General features: G+C 36.2%; 1 non-coding gene across 1 annotated transcript; it reads right to left on the bottom strand.

The window, feature by feature from the left end:
* Nucleotides 1-3,342: 3,342 nt before the first annotated feature.
* LOC131147362 (small nucleolar RNA R71) lies at nt 3,343-3,449 on the bottom strand. Its single transcript, XR_009134749.1, has one exon. It is a non-coding gene; the product is annotated as a small nucleolar RNA R71 (small nucleolar RNA).
* Nucleotides 3,450-24,890: the final 21,441 nt, after the last annotated feature.

Here is a 24,890-nt window from a genome sequence, read left to right as displayed (position 1 = left end):
ACATTTGTTGTATTACAGGTATGGGCTTGAAGAGGGAGACTATCCCTGGTAAAAGTCCCAGATTGGCTTAGACCCGGTTTGAAAAGTTAGGTGTACCATCCTAGTAATGTGCGGTTGTAGGTTGAGGTCAGCTCCGTTAATTGACCTAGTTGCAAACGGTGTCGCTCCACTCGTGAAGTGAGCCTATAGTGGAATCCTTGTGCTGGTGAGCCAAGGCGGGGACGTAGGCAATATTGGCCGAACCCCGATAACATATCTGGTGTCAGTTTTATTTTTCGCAATTTATTTTTTGCACTTGTATGTTTATGTTTATTGTTTGAATATCTGATTGGGTTTGCAATTACATGAAAGGACCCTGGGCTTTTGTAATACTGATATTTGATTAAACTTAGGAGAAGAGTTTAAAATTCCCCTCTTGGGAATACACCAATTCTAACATAATCTCATTTTTCTCAACATAGAATTCTAAATAGTAATTTCACAATATCCACATATTCTCAAACACTCCAGAGCCAGTATAATACCACCACTTTGATAATATAATACCATAAAAATTCCAAAAGGTTTAATTATATGATATAGTAAATTTTTCTATTGCCCCACAATTTTGGGTATTAATATCATAATATAATTGGCTTATTTTGCTGAAAATAAAGGTATGATCACCTCCACTCTTCTCATTCAACACAAAAATATATATTTTTATGAAAAAAAAAAAAAAGATGATCACCCTAACTTTCTTTAATTTTTCCCAAATACATTTTTAATAAACTAAAATCATCCACATACTCAAATTTAATTGCTTAAATTTCCAAAATAAACTGACTTAATTAATTCCCCTAACCTTAGACCTAGAGTGGTGCATATGACATCCAAATGACGAAATCTCTCCATTTAAAATGCTGAGGAGAGGAGTTAGGATTGGGAAATGATGTTCATTTTTCTATTTAGCCGAGAAATAAAGGAGAAATTTAGAGAGAGAGAGAGAGAGAGAGAGAGAGAGAGAGTAGTATGGTATTGGGGGGGGGGAATTGAACTTCAATTCAATTGAAGTCTGAGGAAGTCTCTCCTGACTTCCTGATAACATATATATATATATATATATATTATTGTATAATATAATATTATATTATATTATTTAATTAATAATAATAATAATTAATTAATTAATTAATTTTTTTAGGATCACTACAAGTTAAGCAATACGAGAAGCCAAGGGAGTAATCGTGATGTACAAAGCTCAAATATGATGTTCAGCCAAACCCCTAAAGCTTGAACTCATCAAAGCAGATAAGACTTGGTTGGACCAGCAGCTCGACCAAGAGACCCTGAGGGGCGACTTGGTTGAGAACCTAAGACAAACTAGGCTATAAATCGTGAGAGTTTGACTAGTAACTCGACTTGAAGACCCTGAGGGGTGACCAAGTTGATAACCTGAGGCTGATTGTGCTAGAAATCTTAAGAGGTTTGACCAACAACTCGACTAGGAGACCATGAGGGGTGACCAGGTCGAGAACCAAAGATTTTACTAAAGCTGAGATCCCATAAGTCTTGACCATTGGTGCGACCAGGAAGACCTAAAGGCGTGACTAGGTTAAGAAAGCCTGAAGTTTGAATCCCAGATTTCCCATAAGACTCAACCAGGGTGCGACCAGGGAAGACATGGGCGTGACCTGGTCGACAGACGCGAGCGCTAGCAATCTTTTGTGCGAGATTTTCTGTAAAACTTTCCTGCTTTGAATTTTAAAGCTTGTAAACCCTTTTGGATATAAAACCTAGCTTCGACTATATGCTTAGGGTTCCCCTTTGGCCTTTCTTTGGTTAGTGATAGACTGACCTAGAGAGTCTTTGGATGCCACTTAGAGTAGATTTTACTTGCTTTCCTTTTAGTTCCTGTATTGGTTCGTGCTTGGATTCATCGAAGGCCTGTGATAACCTTCTAGTTCCTAGTGATGCCACATAGATAACTAGTTCTTGATTGTATTCTTGATCATTAGTGACAGGCCATTGAGTTGCAATTGAAGCCATTTTTCAATACACATTCTTTTACTTCTTTCATTTAAATACCTGCACTTTAAATACTCTGTCTTTAATTTCTATGCAATTTTACTTCTTTGATTGTAATGAGACCATAGGGTAAAGGATACCATAGTTAAGGATTCAGTCACTTACACGGACTAGGTTGTGGTTCATGTATGGGGTGTTCTCGTGATCGTTGGATAGGATATACCCTGGTTCCCGATTGTGCTCTGGACGATTGGTGCACCTTCACTACCCTATGCCACTCGAGCGGTTCACTTAACCATTTAGCCTAGTACAGATAGCTGATCAGACATAGCTATCACACACGATAACCTAAAATTGATTCATGGTCTAAGATCTACTTTATAGGAGTAGTGTTAATATAAATTTACTTGCTTTCCTACTTGATAGAAAACACTTTCAAAATCTCACCTTTTGCCCTTTTTACACAAAGTGTAGTAAATTAGCCTAGCAGTGGTAAACGATTGCACTGTAGTCCCTATGGATCGATACCCGACTTACTCATTATTATACAGAACTTGGGGTTAGTTAGGTTTATAAATATTAATTTTGGTAGTTAACGACCCAAGCCTTGGCGAGCCTACCAAATTTTGGCACTATTGTTGGGGACTCAGCTATGGTTGTAAGCCAATTTCTAGTTTAGAGTACTACAGCTTTGTTTTTCTTTGTTTTCTTTTGTTTCTATTTTTTTTTTTTGGTACTTTGAAGTCTTCATTGTGTGCTGCATGTGTATATGCTGGGTTTGCGCTTTTCTGATCTTGAGCTAGTGCCTATAAACCCTGAGATTGAGAGATCCTATAGGTCAATTAGGAAATTTACCTCTAGTCCTGAGTTAGCGAAGTGGTCTGAACCTAAGGTCATGGTTGAACGTCCTTTGATTTCTGCCATTCAAAACCCGAAACCCTAAGCTCCCGACCAACTTGTGGTGGATGAGCAACCTCTTCGGCCTCTTAGAGACTACTTTACACCCAACATATAGACTTCACCATCCTGTATCCGATTTTTGGATGTTGAAGGGTACAATTTGAAATTAAGACTTCCATTATCTTGATGCTTCCCAACTTCTATGGGAATTTGACTGAAAATCCATACAAGCATCTTGATGAATTTCTAAAAATTTGTTCCACCATGCATATACCCAACTTTGGTGATGATGCCCTTCGATTATGGCTATTCCCATTCTCTCTGAAGGACAAAGCCTAATATTGACTGAATTCCTTAGAGCCGAACTCGGTGACCAATGAGGCCACCATGCAACATGAAATCTTGAAAAAGTACTTCCCCATTGGGAAGACTAACCAGCTGAGGAAGGTCATCACTAGTTTCTCACAATAGGATAGGGAACAATTTTTCGAGACATGGGAACACTTTATGGACCTTCTGCGCAAATGCCCACATCAACACAAGGGATTACTCAATGCCTTACAAGCTTCCACTTAGGGAAAAGTGGTGGAAATCGAGGAGTAAGAGGATGATGCCCCGAGCGTAGGTTTAGTGCAGCTGGTGAGCGCATTGGAAAAGAAGGCAAAAGCACCAAAAGTTACACGAGCAAAAGGGTTAATGTTTGTGGACTTAAGGATCAATGGGAAGAGTACCCGAACTATGGTGGATACAGGGGTTACTCATAATTTTGTTTCGCTGTTGGAAGTATGGAGACTCAACTTATCCTTAGAGAAGGATACAGGACACATGAAAACAGTTACTCTATAGCCCAGCCTACTATGGGAGTAGCCAAGCAAGTTGCTGTAAAGCTTGGATAGTGGGAAGGTCATGTGAATTTCATAGCGGTGTCATTGGATAACTTTCCAGTCATTATAGGAATGGAGTTCCTAAGGAGGATGAGGGCAGTGTTGATGCCTTCAGCTAGTTCCCTATGTCTGATGGGAGATCACTCGTGCATGGTGCAAGTCATTGCAATGAAAGGAGACGACAGGAAGTCCCTTTCTACATACAAATCATTGAGGGATTAGATTAACTTGAGCAGACACGTCTAGCCATGGTGGTGGTGGACAAAGAGTAGGCCAAGAGCTGGAGCCTACGACCATCCAAGTGGTGTTGGATGAGTACAAGAAGGTATTGCTGGATAAGCTGCCTGACAATTTGCCTTCATGATGGATTGTGGAGCATGAATCAAGTTGTTATCAAGAGTGAAACCACTTGCTAAAGGGCCATGTCGGATGGCACCTCTAGAGATAGTAAATTTAGGAAAATAGCTTGATGAATTGGAAGAAGGATGTGTTCACCCTTCCAAAACACTGTTTAGAGCATTGGTGTTGTTTCAGAGGAAACATGAAGAGCATCTACAGAAGGTGTTCAACAGGATGAGGGGAACAATCTGTATGTGAAGAAAGGGAAGTTCTCTTTCGCTTAACAGAGCAATAAATTCCTTGGTCATGTGGTTGAACAAGGTTGTATCTGAGGGGGCATGGAGAAGGTAAGGATGATTCAAGAACAGAAGATCCCCACGACAGTGAAGGAGTTGCGAACCATACAAATGAAAGAGTCCCAGAACATATATCTTCACCAGAGAATGGAGGCAAAGTGTAGAGTTTGCCCTAGTCTATATGGAGAAAGCTTCTAAGCAGATGAAGAAGTGGGCAGATCAGGGGGGAAAGAAGACCGCAACACTTCAACCAAACGAAAGTGCATCATGTGTTTCATATCAGCTGCCTCAAGCCGTTTGACGCCGACACCAATGATCTGAGCAGAAATCAGTCAAATAGAGCAAACTTGAAGACAGTGCTCCCTAATAAACATGAAGTTGAAAAGATCCTTGCTGACAGAGTGTTCATATCCTCAAGGAAGAAGTGGCAGAAGTTCCTAGTAAAGTGAAAATGCCTTGATGCTAAAGAAATCAGCTAGATTTTTGCGAAAGATATTCAACCATTCGTGGACAAACTTGAAGTGTACCTACCGCCAAAGTCTACGAGGACGTCAACCGCATAAGTGGGGGAGAATGTCTCAAGTTAAGTTTGTTCAGGGCATTATGCTTGCCTGTGACCGCTTGTTTCATGTGCTTGGGATGGGTTTCCATCATGTAAATACTAATGTAGGGTTATTTTATGCTAGTAGTGTCTTTGTATACCAAATAAGGCCATATGAATCCTCGATCACTTTGATGTTTCCTAATGTCAGGATAATAATTACATAAAAACCTCTTTAAGGGAGGGTGAGTGTTCATCAGTCATTGTAAAATTCATTAGCTATTGTCAACGTGTTTAGCCTACTTGCCTTTCTCGCTAAACACTAGATGTCAACGGAGGTGTTGTTAATGAATTGCGTAGATTTAATGTTTACTACTTACACGCCACTACTTTCATGATTGCTTACTGTTTCCACTTCCATTTGATTGACTGCTAATGAAAGTGTTTTGTGCATGAATGTTGGTAAACGATAGGCTGACTAGTTAAACAAGAGTGTTTTAGCTAGCGCCGCACGGCCGTTTCACAACGGTGTGAAAATAGTCGGACCGTAACACATCCCTACCCATCACCCACGCTGGTAAAATTTCCCTTTTCCTTAATTTTTAAATGTTAGATGTTTTGATTGTCCCTCGCCTCATTAAAAATTTGTTATCCATTAGTAAATTAACATCTAATTTACATTTACTAATAATTTTTTACTATTTAGAATCGCCAAATGAGAAGGGCGGAGGCAACTGGCAAATGAGATGATAGCTTATATGTGCTAGAATGCAGAAATTCCGCTTTTATTTATGTCTTCCAAAATAATCCTCTTCATGCTTCATATAGTTTATGACATGATCACCTTGAACATGAGAATCATTTTGTTATCTCTCTTTTGAACAAAAAAGGCATATATATTGGCTGTATATATGACAATCAAGTGGGTATGCAAAATATAATCAATATAGAAAAATAGTGGAAGGATACATGCTTGAAACATTGAAGGCATGCAAAAATGGATATATATACTATATATATATATATATATATGAACAAAAGGCATGTTAGGTGAAAGAAATGCATGTATAATAAAAGCATGCGGACATATATAACTTTACATGCATATATATATATATCATCCATGCTAAAAGCATGCACAAGTGGAGTGCAAAACATGTGCTATGAGAATTGTAAATGCATTCTGTAAGTCAAAAGTTCCTTTCCACAAGGCTGCCCTATTCACGTGCAGCCTGCAATTATGTTCTCCACTATATCCATCATTTTTCACATGCGGAATATGTAGGAGTCTTCACTTCCATTACGTAAACACCTAGCCAACACATGCATACACATCTGACAACTATCCTATTATTCTGCATACATAGATTCTCTTCTCCTCCCAGCTGAAAATTCTCGATTCAATTACCTATATTTCTTTTTCTTAATTCTCTTTATATTTTTTTTCTCTCTCCCTCACTGTGGAATCTTGAGAGATTTGGAGGAAAAATCCGTCCCTCAGCTTCACTTGGGTCTCCAATGGTAAACTTGGTCCTGGTAGTGCTAGAATTCGGCATCAGGCTTCTCCCTTAAATCTATACCCGAGCAAGAACCGAATTCATGTGTAATAGCCATGATGGTCGGTCAAGGATCAATTTTTGCAACTAGGAAAAAGTACAGAGATAATCTGAAAATCCCTTTCTCAAGTAGGGGAGCACAGATGACAATGGCAGGTTGTGATATTAGAATTTGAATTCCGTTGATCAGTCTCGGGTTTAGATGCACTATCAAGAAAAAGTTCAAATAAAGCCATTAGCACAGCCAAAGTTCCAATTTGTTTCATTAACGTAGCAACTGAGAATTTCCCAGCTCTAAGAAGAGGATTAATTTTTCTCTCCCGAAGCTGAGTTTGAATGGACACCCAGGTACGACAATTCGGATTCATTGCACATCATTGATGATTAGTTATGTTGTATCGAGGAAAAGGAAAGGTGATAACATACTGGTGATTGAGTTGGTTGCGAAGGATGGCTGCAATGAATTTCGATGGTCATCAACAATGACAATGAAGACGGTACTGATGGTGTCAACACGATTAGTCTTTGATCTCAATCAACAACAAATCTTATTTTTTTGATTTTAGATTCAAGTTGTAAGGGTGGCTGATCAAGAAGTGCATGATTGTGGAGTCGGGGGTTTGTCAATGATGGACATGGTTCATAAATTGCAGTGATCGTGGAGAATGACTCGAATGATCCCTTATCTTCAATGGGTGAAATCTTAATTTGTCATAGAAATCAAATATCCATCCAATAAATTTTTAGAGAATTGAAAGAAATGTACAGAAACCTTGTAGGTCTTGGATAGAGGAAAAAAACAAAAAGAGTGGAAGAAGAAGAGAAATAACTTTGGCGAATTGATCAATTGGCTTCACCCAGTTAAGTTGCCTTCTTTCCAATTGTACCACACTCTGTAAATAAGATTTCTTATCTTGGAGATAAGAGAAGACCTAGGCCGAGATTTGTGGTTTGTTCCTTCACAATCCCATGCCCAAGAAAATTTTTTTCAAGCCCAGGTGACTAATGAGCTTAACTTGAAGTGTGCTACAACCCACATGATACAAGTTGCCATGACTATAATTTCAAAAAATTGCCAAGAGTCCTTTGGACCATTAAAGGCTTATGTTATACAAAAAAAAGGGAATGCTCAATTTCTTTTTTTAAAAAAAAAGGCTCGATGTTACTACAAGATAGGCTTCAGCAGAGCCGAGTCTTAAAGTGGGGGCATTTCTAGGAATTAAAAAAATTATCAATGCTTAAAAATAAATAAACAAATAAGTAAAAATGGATAACAATAAACTAATTAGTCAAATTAAAAAATAATACATTTGATTGAATACTTTTGCAGCCCAAGTTAATTAGAGATGCGTAGGCGAGGCCTAAAAAATGAGTTTCGGATCTTAATATTTAAATGTAGGCCTAATCTAATAAACATGGTAGTTAACTCATTAACCCAAAACTATAAATAAGGACACATCTCAAAATTTGAAGAATTCTAGGGTTTTAATTTAACCCTAATTCTTGCCTATAAAAAGCCTCATATTGGCTTATCTAAAGGAAGGAGAGAACTTAGCTTGAAGAAAGGAAGAGCTGGAAAAATGTAAAATCAAAAATCAACATTTATTCTTCAGCAACCTCGGCAATTGAAGAGTACTCGAATTCTTGTCTTCCAAATATCTATTGCTCATGATTAGGCTTACGCAAACAAAGATTGGATCCGAATCCATTCTCCAATGATCTGTTACTTTTGTCAAATCAATAGATCTTGTTAGATTGATCTAAAATAAAGTAAATCCAGGTTCCATAGATCATGAAATTGATCATTCAAATGATTTACCATCAACTTGTATGGCAACAACCTCAAACTTTTATGTTGGCAAATCCTATCCAAACAGATCAAAGACTAAACCAATTCGTCTCTCGTAGATCATCAAATTGATCCTTTAAAAGATTCATCACCCATTTTATCAAACCAATAGATCTGGTCAAATTAATCATAGATCAAGCAAATCCACCATTTACAGATCGTAAAATTGATCCTTTCGTAGATCCACCACTATTTTTGGGAAGACGATCCTTGAGGTCTCAAATCATTTAATCCACTTTCAAGGAGATTGACTCAGAAGACATTTTACTTCATAGCCAAATATATAGAGATTGTACCCATTCTTTTATTCATTATAAAAATTAACATTTTTTTCAAGGCACAAATTTTTCTATTACAGTGAGAAAGAGAGGAAGTAGAGAGAGAGAGAGAGAGAGAGAGAGAGAGAGAGAGAGAGAGAGAGTAGCTCTCTACATAGATCCCTTGAATTCTCAAAATTGTGCCCCCCTTCAATTTGCCCCCAAATACTCTGAAAATGGTTTTTTTTTTTTTTCATTTGATTTTTATTTTCAAATATTGATTGGAGAGAATCTACAAATTCAAATTATAATTCATTTTCTTTTTTAGAGAGAAAAATGAGATAGTTCATGTGGCAAGAAGTTAGATGGAATATACAATTGTTAAAAGGGGGAGAGATATGGTGTGGGTGAGTGTATGAGAGTTTAGGTGTGAGCTCAAGGGAAAAATTGGGTGTGTGCACATGCATTTTAGTCCATGTGCGTGATTAGTTAGTGAAATATGAGGTTAAAGGAGAGTGATTTAAGGACATTTTGATGATTAAATATGCTAAAAATGAATTTGGTGAAATTGGAGATTGTATGTCGAAATTTTGTGAATTGTGGGTGTAATGTGTAAAAAAAAATGTGTGAATTGGATTTCAATTTGACGAATTTGATGTTAATTTTTGTTTAATGCATGAATTTAGTGTTAAATTGACTTTGAAATATATACTTGGTTTGGGTTTTGATTTTGGGGATTCAAATTCAATTGAGCTTCATTTAAAAAAAATTGAAGTTCAATTAGGCCTTAATGATCGAAATCGGGGTTCAATTTGACCCTAATTTTGCAATTAAATGGTTAATTGAGCCCTAATTGTGAAAGGTTCAATTGGCCTACAATTTGAAATTTAGAACTTGGTTGAGTCTCAATTTGAAAAATTGAATCAAATTTGGTGAAAGTGATGTTTTGTGGTTTGAGTATGATATTTGTGCGAATTTACCATGTTTAGTGTTTTTTGTAAGGTTTTGTGATTAAAATTTAACAACTTTGTGTGTCTTGTGCAGGTGAAAATATCATGAAGATGAAGTTGATTGATTTTGTGTTGGTTTCGTGGTGTTTAGAATATGGGTGTTTTAAGCTGTGAAAATGGCATTTGAGAAGACGAAGGCATAACACGTGCACACAATGCAGAACCACATCCCTTTGTTTTTTATTTTTGACAAAATGGGAGGATGAGTTAAGAGAATGAAGCTTTGAGGGAGATTGAGTATGGAAAGAAACTAAAAGAAGTGAGGAAACTACTAAGACAAAGGGAAACAGGAGAATTTAGAAGAGAACAAAGAATTTTTTATATTTTGGTACTTAAGGGAGAACATTTTTTAGTTTTCTTATCTATTAAACTTATAATGAAAATAGATAAGGGAGTTTTGAAAGCTTTTATTCAACCAGAATGGAATTAATCTACTAGAAAAGAATGCACAATGTAAGGAAGAAGCAAAGAAAGATAGCTAAGAGGCCTTATTTTAAAAAATAAAGCTCACTTATACCCTTTTAAAGGGGTAGACAGACCCTAAATGGTGCATTTGAGGGCTCAAAGTAGGCGTAGAAGAAAATAGGTGCACTCGAAGATGACTCCTTTTATGCCAAAAGTTGTGATAGTTTCTTTTTATTATGCATGATGGTCCGTTCCAACTTTTGTATATGCATTTGTTAAGCTACCATATCCTCTCACTACCCATGTATGTTTGCCTTAGCTTCCCATAGCTTGTTTCTCAACATGCCAAAAACAGTGATAGCTACTTATTATGCATGATGATCCATTCGAACTCCTACATGTGCATCTATTGAGCTACCATCTCCTCTCGCTACCCATGTATGTTTTCCTTAACTTCCCTTAGCTTATTCCCAAATCTTGGTTTAAGGCTAGAAGTAAGCGGATTTGTCTTTCTAAGTCTTCCATCTTTGATGCTTTCTATAATAATTCATCCTTTTATACTTCCCACTTGGTCTTCTATTTCTTAAACTCTTGGTTTTCCTTAGGCAACTTATTCACTTCAACTTGAAGCTTCCTTTTGGCTACCTTGTACATCATCTTCTTTCCTTAGCATGTCTAGCTAGCTTAAAGACTCAAGCTAAAAAATATTACCCTTCTTCATCTTCCTTCCTCAGCATATTACCTATTTTCCTTTCAATTCCTTCATCTAGGTCACCTTTCCCTTCCAATCCTAGTGATAGTGTTATTTTCTAGCCCAAAACTTTTTGTAGTAGTGTTCTTTAACTCATTGGGATCAGGCATGTATCTATTCAGTCCCTGAGCATGCAAGACGTTATAGCCCTCATATGTACACAATTTCCAAGTAGGATGACCAAATTAGGTATGGATGGTTGGTGGTTCCTTCCTTCCCCAAGATCCTAGCACTTAGCTAAGCCCTTTTAATCTACTCAATGAAGAGAGTAATTGTACTATTTTAGTATTGGCAATGAAATTGGTGAAGTCCCACAGTCAGAGGTATGAACTGGAAATGGTCAAGCTAGCATAGAGTTAAGGCGGGTGTATAGCTAATTTATCTTTTTCTCTTCAAAGAAGATCCAAGGCATATTTGCGTACCGCAAAAGAATGGATCGGATGGGCATCCATTTAACTAGCCATCAAACTGTATTCCTTTCCAAGCTCTATAGGACAGTTGCTATGTCTAACTTTTGGTTTCTAGCCGCATAATCATGCAATTGGTTCCTTCCTCCCGTGAAGACACTTTATAAAAAATGAGGAGCTGCTTGACTAAGGAACCACGTTTACAAAAGCTAAGTATAGCATAGTACAACTCTCTTTCCTTTCACCCAAAAAAGATTGAGAGATGAAAATGTCTCCATAATAATGGCATGAACCGATGGTTGCCTTTTATGCTTCATCTCTGCAAAGACCATAGTAGCTCCACTATCAATGATGTGTGCAGCTAAAGATAAGAGGACTAGTCCATACACTGATAAATCTAACAATTAGAGTCTGAACTTTGAACTGAGTTATTGTGATTTTTATTGAAAAACTTATTTATTTCATTCCATTGCCAACCCTCGGTATCACCTTTCTTTTTAGTCTTCCCATCATTGCCCCAAATGACTAAGATCAAAGTTTGGACTAGATTGGTGTTAGGATCATATATGAAGACTTTGTCATAAGACTTGGGAATTTGTAGCAACTCTTTATATTCTTTAATGAAAGGGGCCGTGTCACTTGGTCCAAGTGTGAAGCATCGGTAAATTAGATCCCAATGTTGGATCATGACATTTAGGACCTTCCAATATACATTCACTCTAAGAACATCCATGATATGTCCAAAGGTTATAGTGAATTTCCTTTGATTATCCTTCAATAGGTAGTTCCAACATCTTAATATTCTAGCTACATCTTGTTTCTTCACTCAAGGGTTCATTTTTTCATTCATTGTACTTTGAAAATTAGATGGGATACCATCTCTTTATATGGCATGTTCTTTCTCCAAAAGTTAAGCCTCCTCTATTATATTTATTGGTCTCGCCGATGTGTAGTATACCTATGTAATTCAATTCTATAATGACTAAGGCAAGATGCAATGTGATGACATGTTAGCATGCACCTAAGGATTATAGCTGTGGACCTTTGTGTCCATCCATTCTCCTTTACTTTAAGGACACTTTGCTATCAATACTCAACCTACAGACACCCAACTACTCATGTTCAATCCTTTGGCACTCTGCTAGCTATCCTCAACCTATAAGCACCTATTTATCTTACCATCAGTCCATGCTCAATCTGTGAGCATTTGTCCCTACATGCTAAATCTGTGAGCATGCAACCATTTGTATTAAACCTAGAAGCATATATATATCTTATGCCTAGTCTAAGTGGCAAGTGTTTATTTATGCTCAACATGAGAATATCTATCCATTAGTATTTAAGTGTGATCATTCATCTTTTTTGTGCTCAATTTGTAAACACGCATCCATTTGAACCAGTTTTATAAGAATCTACCTCCATGCCTAATTTATAGGCATCTGTTCAACCATTTTGAATATATGAAAATGTAAGCATTCATGCTCAATCTACATATTACAATATCTATGCTTAGCCTTAAGTATGTCAAGCATCAACGCATCTTAGTGTGCGCAACCTAGGAGCACCATTCCTCCAATATTTATTGGCTTAATAAGACAACGTTCATAAGTAGTGCCTCAATTTTCCTAAAGGTGAATAGTCACTCCTGTTTCTATCTCTCTACCTAAATACCACTTACTCATTGGTTTTATGTCTTTAGCTTTAGTTAGAATAAGTTTCCATTCATTTATTCATTCAATATTCAGGTATTGCTATATTCATTTTGGGAGTTCATGCATTAGTGCGTCCATTTATAAGTCATCCATGCATTCATCTATTCATGCATCAATTTTTATGCATTCAAACATCCATTCATAGGCATTCAAACTTCCACAAGATATATATTCAATAGCTCTATTGACACAATTTACTTCTACACAATCATTGTAAATGCATCCACTATTGCACCGTACGAGACTTGCTTCAAGAACAACCAAATGACAAAAGAGGTAAAGGAAAGGATCATTGGGTTAGGACAAAATTAGAGAGAACTCAACCAAGGACGTAATACTCATAGGGAGCAAGTCAGTAGATAATGGAAATGTTGGCACAAAGAAACAAGGGTGTTAGCTTTGGTGGCTACTTTATCATATTTATTGTGTTTTGATGATATTAACCTATTTGTTGTTCGTGGTGTATTCCTATCTTAGCAGATCATGTTAAGAACAGATACAAGTAAAAAATTCATGAAGCACTGGATCAAAAGCAAAGATCGGATCGAGTAGACGTCAAATAGGAAAGATTGTATGTGATGGGGAGTGTTTAAGGTAGGAATTATTGTAATTCTTGCTGTTTTATTTCAAACATGATTTTCGAGTAAGAGTTGAGCAAAATTGCATATGCATACTAGGACACATGAGTCAAGAAAGGCTAGTATATTTTTATAAAAAGATATACTAGCATATAAGATATTGAAATAAACTTTCAAGTGTGTTTTCATAAACAAGATATCTTATATTCAAAGGGAAACTCATAAGAACAAGTATAATCTTCATTAGACTTAATATCTTTGATCATATACTTTTGCCCAATAATGGGTTAAATCATTAAAAGGCTCATTTGTATATGAAACAGGGCAATCGTCAATGAAAAGAGGTAAATTGTTGATGACTTGGGGGGACTCTTCGACTAATGGGTTTGACTCGTCAACGAATTTTTCCAGTAGAAAATTATGTTTTTTGGTCAAGTGACTTGTCGACGAAAAGGGGTAATTCATCAATGACTTAGGGAGACTCATCGATAATTAGGTGCAATTCATCGAAAATTAACATTGAGACCCAAACACCAATAGCTAGAAAACAGCTAATTCTCGGGCCAATCAAATGGGATTCACTCCCAACGGTCAGATAACTGCTAGCTAGGCTCTTTGGCTATAAATACAAGTCCATAGACTTGATTAAACAAGTTTTTGAGTATTTACAAGGTTTTTAGTGAAAAACATATCTTAAACATCAACCCAAAGAACTTTGCATTTTAGTTCATATTCACAAGTGCTCAATTTCTCTTTTGCTCTCTGATCTTGTTTGATTCACTACCTGAGAGAATAGTGTGAGGTTTGTATTGTAATTGATTTTATATTAATATAGGAGAATTTATTTGTATCCCATCTTCTTGTTGTAAAGGGATTTGATCCTGGTTGAAGGTTCTTTGTGAACCATTTTTGAAGGTTCTTGGTGAACCAAACTGTAAGGCTTATTGGTTAACCTTGCGGCTCTTGGTGAGCATTGAGGGATTTGTTCTCCCAATCTAAGGCTTCTCCACCAGTGAAGGAGTTTGATAGTGGATTGCTTAATCCTTGAGTTGGTCTCGAGGTGTGGATGCAGGTTTGGTGCCGAACCATGTTAAAATACTGGTGTTGAGCTTTCTCTCCCTATGCTCCATTCTTTATATCTTGTGCATGATTTTATTTTATATATTGTGACATAATTGCTTGCATCTTGTCAAGATTATTATTTTGTAGAGAAAAGCGAAAATACGCGAAAGAGTCCATTCACCCCCCTCACTATAGGAAATAAGGTTATTAGTGACGGTTTTAAACCATCACTAATAATCAAAAAATCGTCACTAATAGTATTAGTAATGGTTTTTTCAGTATTAGTGACGGTTCTAACTTTGTCACCATATCTATGGGTACTAAAACTTATTATTGACGAAATATTCCAACCGTTACTAATAGTAGAGTATTAGTGACGGAAGACAGCCGTCATTAATATTGAAAGACTGTCACTATAAATTATACATATTATCTGGTCAAATTCACCACTAAAGCTAAAGTATTGGTGATAATTTTAATAACCGTCACTAATATTACACTATTAGTGACACTTAATAAACCGTCACTAATGTTACGCTTTTACTTACGGTTATTAAAACGGTCACTAATAATATACTATTAGTAATGACTATAAAACTGTTACTAATATTGTGTCTTTAATGACAAATTTGAACGCAGAAAATATTGATTCTATAGTGACGATTTAGACTTTTAGTGACGATTAATAAACCATCACTAAAAGTTCATCCTACTATTATTAGTAACGGTTTTGCAAATCGTCACTAATACTTTGAATTAAATTTTTTTTTTTTGAAAACTCCTATAAGAACTTGCAATTACATTTTGGTATACATTAAATTAAACCAGGATTGCTAAAACATTCATAAATTATTCAAAATTCAAATACAAATTATTCAAAATTCAAATACATATATACAAATACAAATTGAAATTAAAAGATAAAAAATAATTTTGCTCTGAAAGTACAGAATACAGGAAAAGTCAAAATTAAAGTTGTAGTGCATCAACCCAACTGTAGTGCCTATCATCGTCATAGTGGTTTGACAACCGTAAACCCTACAAAATAATAATTATGCAAGAAATTAGTATACAATGTTTGAACATATATGTATATACTATAATTAAATATGATTTGATAGCAAAATGATCGAACATTCAGACATAGTGTAAAAAAATAATACAATTGAAAATAACTAAATTTGAACAGTCAAAAGTCACCCCACTCAATTCGAATCTCGTATGACCGAATTGTAAGCTAAGTTTACTAATTAGTTTGTTTGTATTATAACTTTACTTCTAAGTGAGAAAAAAGCTCTCGAGGAAGAGTTTTTGGGGAATGTCAGATTTGGCATGTTCAGTTTGATGTGATAGACATGTCGAGACTAACTAAACTCAGTTTGGACCTCATATGCCCAAATTGGACACATGAGTGGTAAATTCAACTAAATGTACTAAGTTCGCCTTTAAGCGTATAATTTTAAATTAACATTGAGTTTTTGGGCACCGTCAGATCAGGCATGTCTAATTCGATGTGATGAATGTGTAGGGACTGACCATACTTGGTTTGGACCACGTATACCAGATTTGGAAACCTAGGTGCTTAAAATGAACTAAGTTTACTAATTTTGTTTCTATTCTAACTTTGATTCTAATTGAGGAAAAAGCTCTCGGGGAGGAGTTTTTGGAGACTGTTAGATCTGACACATCCTGTTCAATGTGATAGACGTGTCAGGATCGACAAAACTCAATTTGGACCTTGTATGCCCGAATTGGACACATAGGTGGTTAAATTCAACTAAGTGTACTAAGTTTACCTCTAAACATATAATTTTCAATTAACATGGAGTTTTTGGGCACCATCAGATCCATCACATTCACTTTGATGTGATGGATGTGTCGGGACTAACCACACTCAATTTGGACCTCGTATGCCCGATTTGTACAGCTTAGTGCTTAAAATGAATTAGGTTTACTAAGTTTGTTTCTATTCTAACATTGCTTCTAAGTGGGGAAAAAGGTTTTAGGGAGGAGTTTTTGCGGACCATAAAATTCAGTATGTCCAATTTGATGTGATCGTGTTGGGATTGACCACGCTCGATTTGGTCCTCATATGTGCGATTTGGACACCTGAGTGCTTAAAATGAACTAAGTTTACTAAGTTTGCTTCTATTCTAACTTTGCTTCTAAGTGGGGAAAAAGCTCTCAGGGAGGATTTTTTGTGGACCGTCAGATTCGACATTTCCAGTATGATGTGATAGACATGTTGGGACTGATCAAACTCAGTTTGTATGTTGTATGCCTAAATTGGACACATGGGTGGTTGAATTTAACTAAGTGTACTAATTTAGCCTCTAAGCATATAATTTTCAATTGGCATAGAGTCTTAGGGCACTGTCAGATTCAACACATCCAATTCAATGTGATAGACGTGTCGGGACTGACCACGCTCTCAATTTAGACCTCATATGCCTGATTTAGACACTTGAGTGCTTAAAATGAACTAAGTTTACTAAGTTTGTTTCTCTTCTAACTTTACTTCTAAGTGGGGAAAAAGCTCTCGAGGAAGAGTTTTTGGGGATTGTGAGATCCAACATGTCTAGATCGATTTGAAAAATGTGTTAGGAATCAACAAACATAGTTTGGACCTCGTATGCCCGAATTGGACACATGGGTGGTTAAATTTAACTAAGTGTACTAAGTTCACCTCTATGCATATATTTTTTAATTGGAATGGAGTTTCTAGGCACCGTTAGATTCAACACATCCAATTTGATGTGATGGATGTATCGAGACTAGCCACGCTCATTTTGGATTTCGTATGCCCGATTTGGACACCTGAGTGCTTAAAATGAACTAAGTTTACTAAGTTTGTTTCTATTCTAACTTTACTTCTAAGTAGGGAAAAAGTTCTCAGGGATGATTTTTTGGGGATCGTTAGATCCAACATGTCCAATTCGATGTGACAAGTGTGACGGGACTGACCAAACTCAATTTGGACCTCATATGCCCGAATTGGACACATGGGTAGTTAAATTCCACTAAGTGTACTAAGTTCACCTTTAAGTGTATAATTTTCAATTGGCATGGAGTTTTTGGGCATCGTTAGATTCGACATGTTTTGTTCGATGTAACGGATGTTTCAATACTAACCACACTTGGTTTGGACCTCGTATTCCCAATTCGAACACCTGAGTGCTTAAAATGAACTGAGTTTACTAAGTTTGTTTCTATTCTACCTTTGCTTCTATGTCGGGAAAAAACTCCCAGGAAGGAGTTTTTTGGGGACTGTCAGATCTGGCATGTCCAGTTTGATGTGACAGACATTTCGGGACACACTAAACTTAGTTTAGACCTTGTATGCCCGAATTGGACACATTAGTGGTTAAATTCAACTAAGTGTACTAAGTCTACCTCTAAGCATATAATTTTCAACTAGCATGGAGTTTTTTTGGCACTGCCAAATCCTGCACATGCAGTTCGATGTGATGGACGTGTTGGGGTTGACCACGCTTGATTTGGACCTCATATTCCTGATTTGGACACATGAGGGCTTAAAATGAACTAAGTTTACTAAGTTTGTTTCTATTCTAATAATAAAAATATTCTATGTGAATTCCTATAGAAATTGGATCTATTAATTCATTGCATACACAATACATATAATAAAATATGAAAACATAACTTCATAATTACATTATGTAATTTAGAACAACTCAATTACAAAAATCCCAACACAAATTTTCCTATCGTATACAGAGTATACCTTCTAATGAGAGGAGGAGTCCCCTACATCATCTGGATGAGATTAGAGAAACATTTGTTTCATCTGCGCTTTCCAGTTCTTCATTGTTTCCATCTTCACTTAGACGATGGACACCTTCACTTGCTAGTTGGACACGTCTTCTTTAAGCTGCTGGTTCTCCATTTCCATCATCTGCATCCGGGGAACCATGTCCACCCTTTGAGATTCAGTTTCCTTATGTGCTCGGTCAAGCTCAGCATGAGATGCCGTGGTTGAAGAAAATGACGATGTTAGGGCAATGTATCCACTACCAAGATTATTCAACCATCCCCCCCTGCGTGTTCCCCAAACACTTTCCTGTAGTTGTCATCATCTGAAACTGGTTCACTCCCCTGTGGAACTGGTGCATTCCTCAGCTCAACCATCCTCTCCTATTTTCAGCCATGAAAATGTAGAAAATGAAGAAATAAGAATACGAATTTTCCATTTTGAATAATATAGCAAACTAAATAATATATTTGATGTACATGTTTGCTCTCTGCACCTGGGCACCACTCCTCCAATAGCCTCTGATTTGTTCTCTAATAAAGATTCAGAGTTGGCTTCAGGTCGCTAATCTCAGGATCATGCTATATTATCATGTAAAATGTAATTAATATTAATGTGGAGGTGTTTTAACACATGTCAAGTAATGATCAGACATATAAAAATAGAAATGACCCTTTGATGACTGATGAATAGTTTCGACCCACCGCTGAGCCTTTGTCACAAGTGGCCATTTGGAGTAGGTGACTGGAGCATATTGTCAGCATATAATGCTAAGCTCCCATGTCCAGCTCTTGCACCAATCATTTATCGGGGCCGTGTAACCTAGAGGAATATTGATCCGGATCCGCTAACCCTCCTATTCCTCTTGAGGTGTTTTTTGAGGACCATGTTCTTTGCTGCACCACAATTTGACCTCGTCATCTGTGTCTTCAAAGAGATTGATGCTACAAGGAGAGTTAATTAAGAACAATACCGTTATCATGCATGTGCATGACCATAAATATATTATTCTAAATAAAATACTCATAACCTTACCAACGCTACTCATTATGGTGGGCAACTCACCCTAGGTATGATGCTTAGACGGTCCCGCATGAAGACAGACGTCCTCCGCTGGTCTCGAGGACATCGGATCATCCTTGGGGGACGATGTAGTCGAGAGCCTGGAATGAACTCTGCGACGACGACCTCATGGTGCCATGTATGCAAAATAATATGCAAGTAAATATAAAAAGATTGGATATTAAATGGATGCATAGTAAATATTTTTTCAGTTATTTACACATGTCATAGTTATGGTGAAAACATAACATGCTTACACTTTTATATGTCCTTAATATTGGTATCATCCTCACTTTCTAAAATGTCTTCCTCTTCACTACAATACTTGACCATAGTTTCATCTTCCCCATCAGTTTCATTATTTTTGATGAAGTCAATGTCTTCATAAGGTTCAATTCCAATGTCAGTAGTCCCTGTGAGTTCTGCTGTGGCACCAACCCTATTCAATGGTATAGGATCGGCTCCTTCCTTAGCAACATTGAAAGCAAATTGCATTGCTGCATTGACAGATGGGTCATCGTCCTTGAAAGCATCCTCACTAACACTATTCTCTGCATCAGTAACTTTTGTAATATCATACAAACTTTGAGGAAGAATTTTTTTGGTTACATGCCATTCTCCCTTCAATTTTGTGTTCTTAAGGTAGAACACTTGTTCTGCCTGCGTCGCTAGCACAAAAGGGTCATTTTGATACCATGTCTTGCTAAACTTGACACTGGTAAAATAGGAATCCATGTTTATCCCTGTATTTTTATTGCTAATGTCCCACCAGGTACACTTAAACATGTGGATGAGTATGTTGGCTCCATATGAAGCTCTATAATGTCATCTAAGACACCAAAGTAGTTAATTTCCTCATCTCCTGCTACGCATAGTATCGCAACCCCACAATTATGGGTTCTTCTATGAATTTTGAGGGACTTTGTATGAAATCAATAGCCATTAACAATGCAACCGTTGTAGCAGTTAACTCATTGATCGGTGCCATATGTCAATGCGTACAAATATTTACTTGTCATTGGTTCTTTATCGTAACATATGGCTTTCATCTGTTGATTAAAAAGGAGCTTAGATGAGTAAACCGTTAATATTGAAAATGTACATTGCTTCGAACTCACATAAAATTTGTTACTTACACGGCTCCCAAACCAATTGAAAAATTCTTTCTTATGTCTTTCGTCAACATTACATTCATTTTGGGTTAGAATTTTAGCTTTATATTCACTATATGCAACAATAGTACATGTTAATGTCAACTAAGTATATATACATACATACGTATATATATACATATGCATATGTAAATATAATGCAAAATAGGGAGTCCGGAATCACGTACTTGATATATGGAAAAATTTCATCACAATTATTGAGGATGTAAAAATGGGCCTTTCATAGGTCATCCATATCAATAAAATAGTAAACTCATGCACCGAATGACCAAACATTTCCTCAAAATATAGAAATCCTCGATTCTTCATCTTCGGCATTAATAGCATGAACGTCTGCATGTCGCTCCTCACAAGTGAACCTTGTACTAATATCATGTAGATACATTGAGCAAAATACAAGACATTGACTGTTAGGTATACCTCAACGATTGAACCTTCCGGCCATGCCTTATTGCGCACATACCCCTTTAAAGTGGATACGAACCTGTGCATTTTATATAGCATTAGTGACTTGTACGCACAAAAAAAGTGAGGAAATCACATGAACATTGTAGAAGGACTTTATAATTTACCTCTCAATAGGATACATCCAACAATATTGCATCGGTTCTCTAATTATGACCTCCCATGGTAAATAGACGGCTAGCTAAACCATCACATCGAAGAATGCTAGCGAAAATATTTTCTCCAACTTTCATAGTATGATCACAATGTCCTCTTCTAACCGTGCAAGTACATCTTTGCTCAATTTTTTGGAGCACAACTGACAGAAGAAGATCCCTAGCTCAATTAGCACTGGTTGAATATCTTCAGTCAAGTGTCCACAAAGAAAAATGGGTAGAACCCATTGTAGAAAGATATGATAGTCATGAATTTTCATTCCTAATATGTTCCCTTCATTCATGCTTATGCATCAAGCTATGTTCGATGCATATCCATCATGGAACTTCACTATTTCAACCATTCGAAAAATTTATTCTTCTTATTCTTCAAATATTTCTAACAGACTGATGGCATGAGAAGTTTGTCCCGACCATGAATTAGATGCAACTCAGACTGTATTCCCATATCTTCCATATCTCGGCGGGCACTTGAGGTATCCTTTGTCTTCTCATTTAAATGCCACAATGTACAAATGACATTCTCATAAATGTTCTTCTCAATGTGCATGACATCTAGGTTGTGGCGTAGTGGAAGATCTTTCAAGTATGGCAAATCAAAAAAGATGCTTCTTTTAGTCCAATTCAACTCTCATTCAACACATATCCTTTTTCTACTGCTCAGTGGTTTCCCAAATTTCACACCTTTGATCAACCTAAGCTGGTTTAATATCTCTTCCCCACTTAGTTGGTTTGGCTACAACCTTCGTTCAAGTTTTCCATTAAAACTTCTAACACAACGAGTGTAGTGACTCGGAAATTATAATAATAAAATAAATCGAAAAAATGGATTTTTGGGCTAAGGCAGGAGAAAACCGCCAACGATTTTCTGAAGGAGTCAGAAAATCAGTGACATTTTTGGATTTGAACCATAACCGGGTAAAGGTAAAACGGTAATTTTGGAGCTGGTTAATAGAAAACTGGCAACGATTTTCTAGCTAGTATTGAAAGTTATAAAGAACTGAGAGCTTTATTTTTTTTAAACAAAATCAAATTACTCTCTCTCTCTCTTTAGAAACCCATGACTCTCTCCCTTCTCTCTAGAACTTCTACTCCAATAAGCCTCATTTTGACGATCAGGAACCACCACGAGGTTCCTACGAAGATTCTCTACAACATAAGAGGAGTAGAATTTCAATTTGGGGTTTTGGGGTATCATCCCAAAACTGAGGTAATTAAGTTATTTGGGTATTTTTGGATTGATTATTAATTTATTTAAGGTATAGGCCTAGATGTGAATGAATTTATGAGGTTAAAATGAGAAATTGGGATTTTTTAAAATTCAGGATTGGTGTATACACGGTAGCCAGGCTAGGATTTTCAGTGGGTGTTTTCTTCAGGAACCCAGCTAAGGTGATAAATAGTTATAACGCAAGAAATTTGAGTATGAAACTATTTTGGGAAATTCAGTTGATTGACAAGGATATATATATATGTAATTTCAGGATTATGGAATTATGAACGCCATGGGCATAAGTTAGCAGGTTAGTAGACGAGCTTAGTTTGCCAAGTAAGGGAAATATGCTATGCTAGTAAATTTAGAAATTTTATTAGTAAATTATAGTATTTGTTTATTAAGATACGGGATATAAATTATACAGTTTTACAGATTTCAGAACATGAGTTTTATTAATTGTGTGTCATGAGTAGGTATTTGTTCAGTACATAATTTATATAGTTTTTTTCCAATCATTATTTACAGTATTTTAGCATAGAAATGTACTTTACCAGATTTTACAGAATTATGAATTACAGTGTATATACAAACAGATATCTTATAGATAGATACTTTTACAGTGTTTATAGAATACCATGATTTCCAAAATTTTAAAATCGTAACACTTAGATATTTCAGTTTATTTGATTAGATATTACAGTATTTTCAGATAAGTTTTATAGTGTTATGGTTATTTTGGAATCATAATGAAATAGTAAGATAATTATATATATTAATATTATATAGTATCAGACCCTGATGAATTATTTCAGTCAGATTTAGTCAGCAGAGCACGGTACCGTAACTGTGGATTTCCATCAATCGTGCCTTGGAGGCATTGCAGGCTCCCCAGTATTCTAGGTAGAGGTGGCTGGTTTGAAAAGGGAGAGTCCAGTTAACGAGCCTTTGGAGGGATTAAGGTAAGGTCGATCTGAGGATTGATAAAGTATCAACTGACTTATCCTGGTAGGCCAACTAGAGTTAGGTCCCCACCTACAGGTTGCACAACCCTGTCATAAGGGGTTAAATCATGACATATAGTTTTCTAGGGTAGTTTTCACAGATACATACATACATATATATATATATATACATATTTGCAAGATAAAAGCAGAAATATTATAATATAAGCAGTATGAATAAATAGATAGCTCAGACAATATAGATGTAATTTAAGTCACACAGGTGTGAGTTACACAGTATTATATTTTACATGATATCTTAGTTCAGTTATTTATCAGTAAATTATTTATGTAAACTCAGCTGCCACACACTAGTAATAGCATATTTTGCCTTATTGAGTATTTTCTCAATCCTATTAAGGATTTTTGAAAAGAATTAAAAAATATATTTTAAATCTAATTCACCCTCCTCTCTTGGGGACTACACCTTTGTTTTCAATTGGTATCAGGGCGGGGTTATAAAAAATCCTAACAAGTAGTTATAAAAAGATCTATATGGCACACATAGTAGTAGCTCTCTTCAGAGAGGGTCATTCCGTAACCCGGCCACCCATCTTTTGCGGTTTAAACTACACATTTTGGAAACAGCGCATGAAAATATATCTTCAAACTATGAATTGGAAAGCTTAGGAGGTTTTCATGGATGGTGACCTAATTCCCCTTAAACTAGTAGATTGAAAACAAGTTCCTAAGGAGAAAATTGATATGATAGACTTAGATCATAAGATGTTGTAAGTTAATTCTAGTGCTATGAATGCTTTATACTGTGCTCTTGATATGAATGAATTTAATATAGTCATGGCTTGCAAATCAGCCAAGGAAATATGGGACAAACTTAAGGTAACCTACGAAGGCACTATAGATGTTAAGGATAATAGGATTGATATGCTTAAAGGCGAATATGAAACTTTTAAGATGAACCTAGATGAATCTATAACTAGCATGTACACTAGGTTCACTCACATAAATAATTCCCTAAATGCCTTAGGAAAAACCTACACTACCTATGAGATGATAAGAAAAATTCTTAGAGGGCTGCCACCTATATGGGAACCAAAGGTCACATCAATAACAGAAGGTAGGAACCTTAAAACCACTTCTTTAGATAAGCTAATAGGTTCTCTACTCACATATGAAATTTCAGTGAATGAAAGGAATGGTAAAACCAAAGCTCAAGAATTTATAGCTTTCAAAGCTTCAAAAGAAAACTTTGGTAGTGAAGAAGAAATGGATGAAGATGAACTAGCCTTCATATCTAAGAAACTTGCGAAAGATTTTAGAAGGAAAAACAAATTCAAAAGAAGAAACCAAAACTCTGAATTAGATGAAGAAGAAATTAATACAAAGAAATCAAAGAATAAAATCCCCACATGTTATAATTGCAAAAAGGATGGACACATAAAACCGAAATGTCCATTACTTAAGCAAAATTATAAAAAGAAAAAGAAAAAGAAAATGAAAGCCAGTACTTGGGATAGTACAAGTAGTTTGGA

Source organism: Malania oleifera, chromosome 1, assembly GCF_029873635.1.
Source record: "Malania oleifera isolate guangnan ecotype guangnan chromosome 1, ASM2987363v1, whole genome shotgun sequence".
NCBI lineage: Eukaryota > Viridiplantae > Streptophyta > Magnoliopsida > Santalales > Ximeniaceae > Malania > Malania oleifera.
This window is presented reverse-complemented; position numbering and strand designations above follow the sequence as displayed.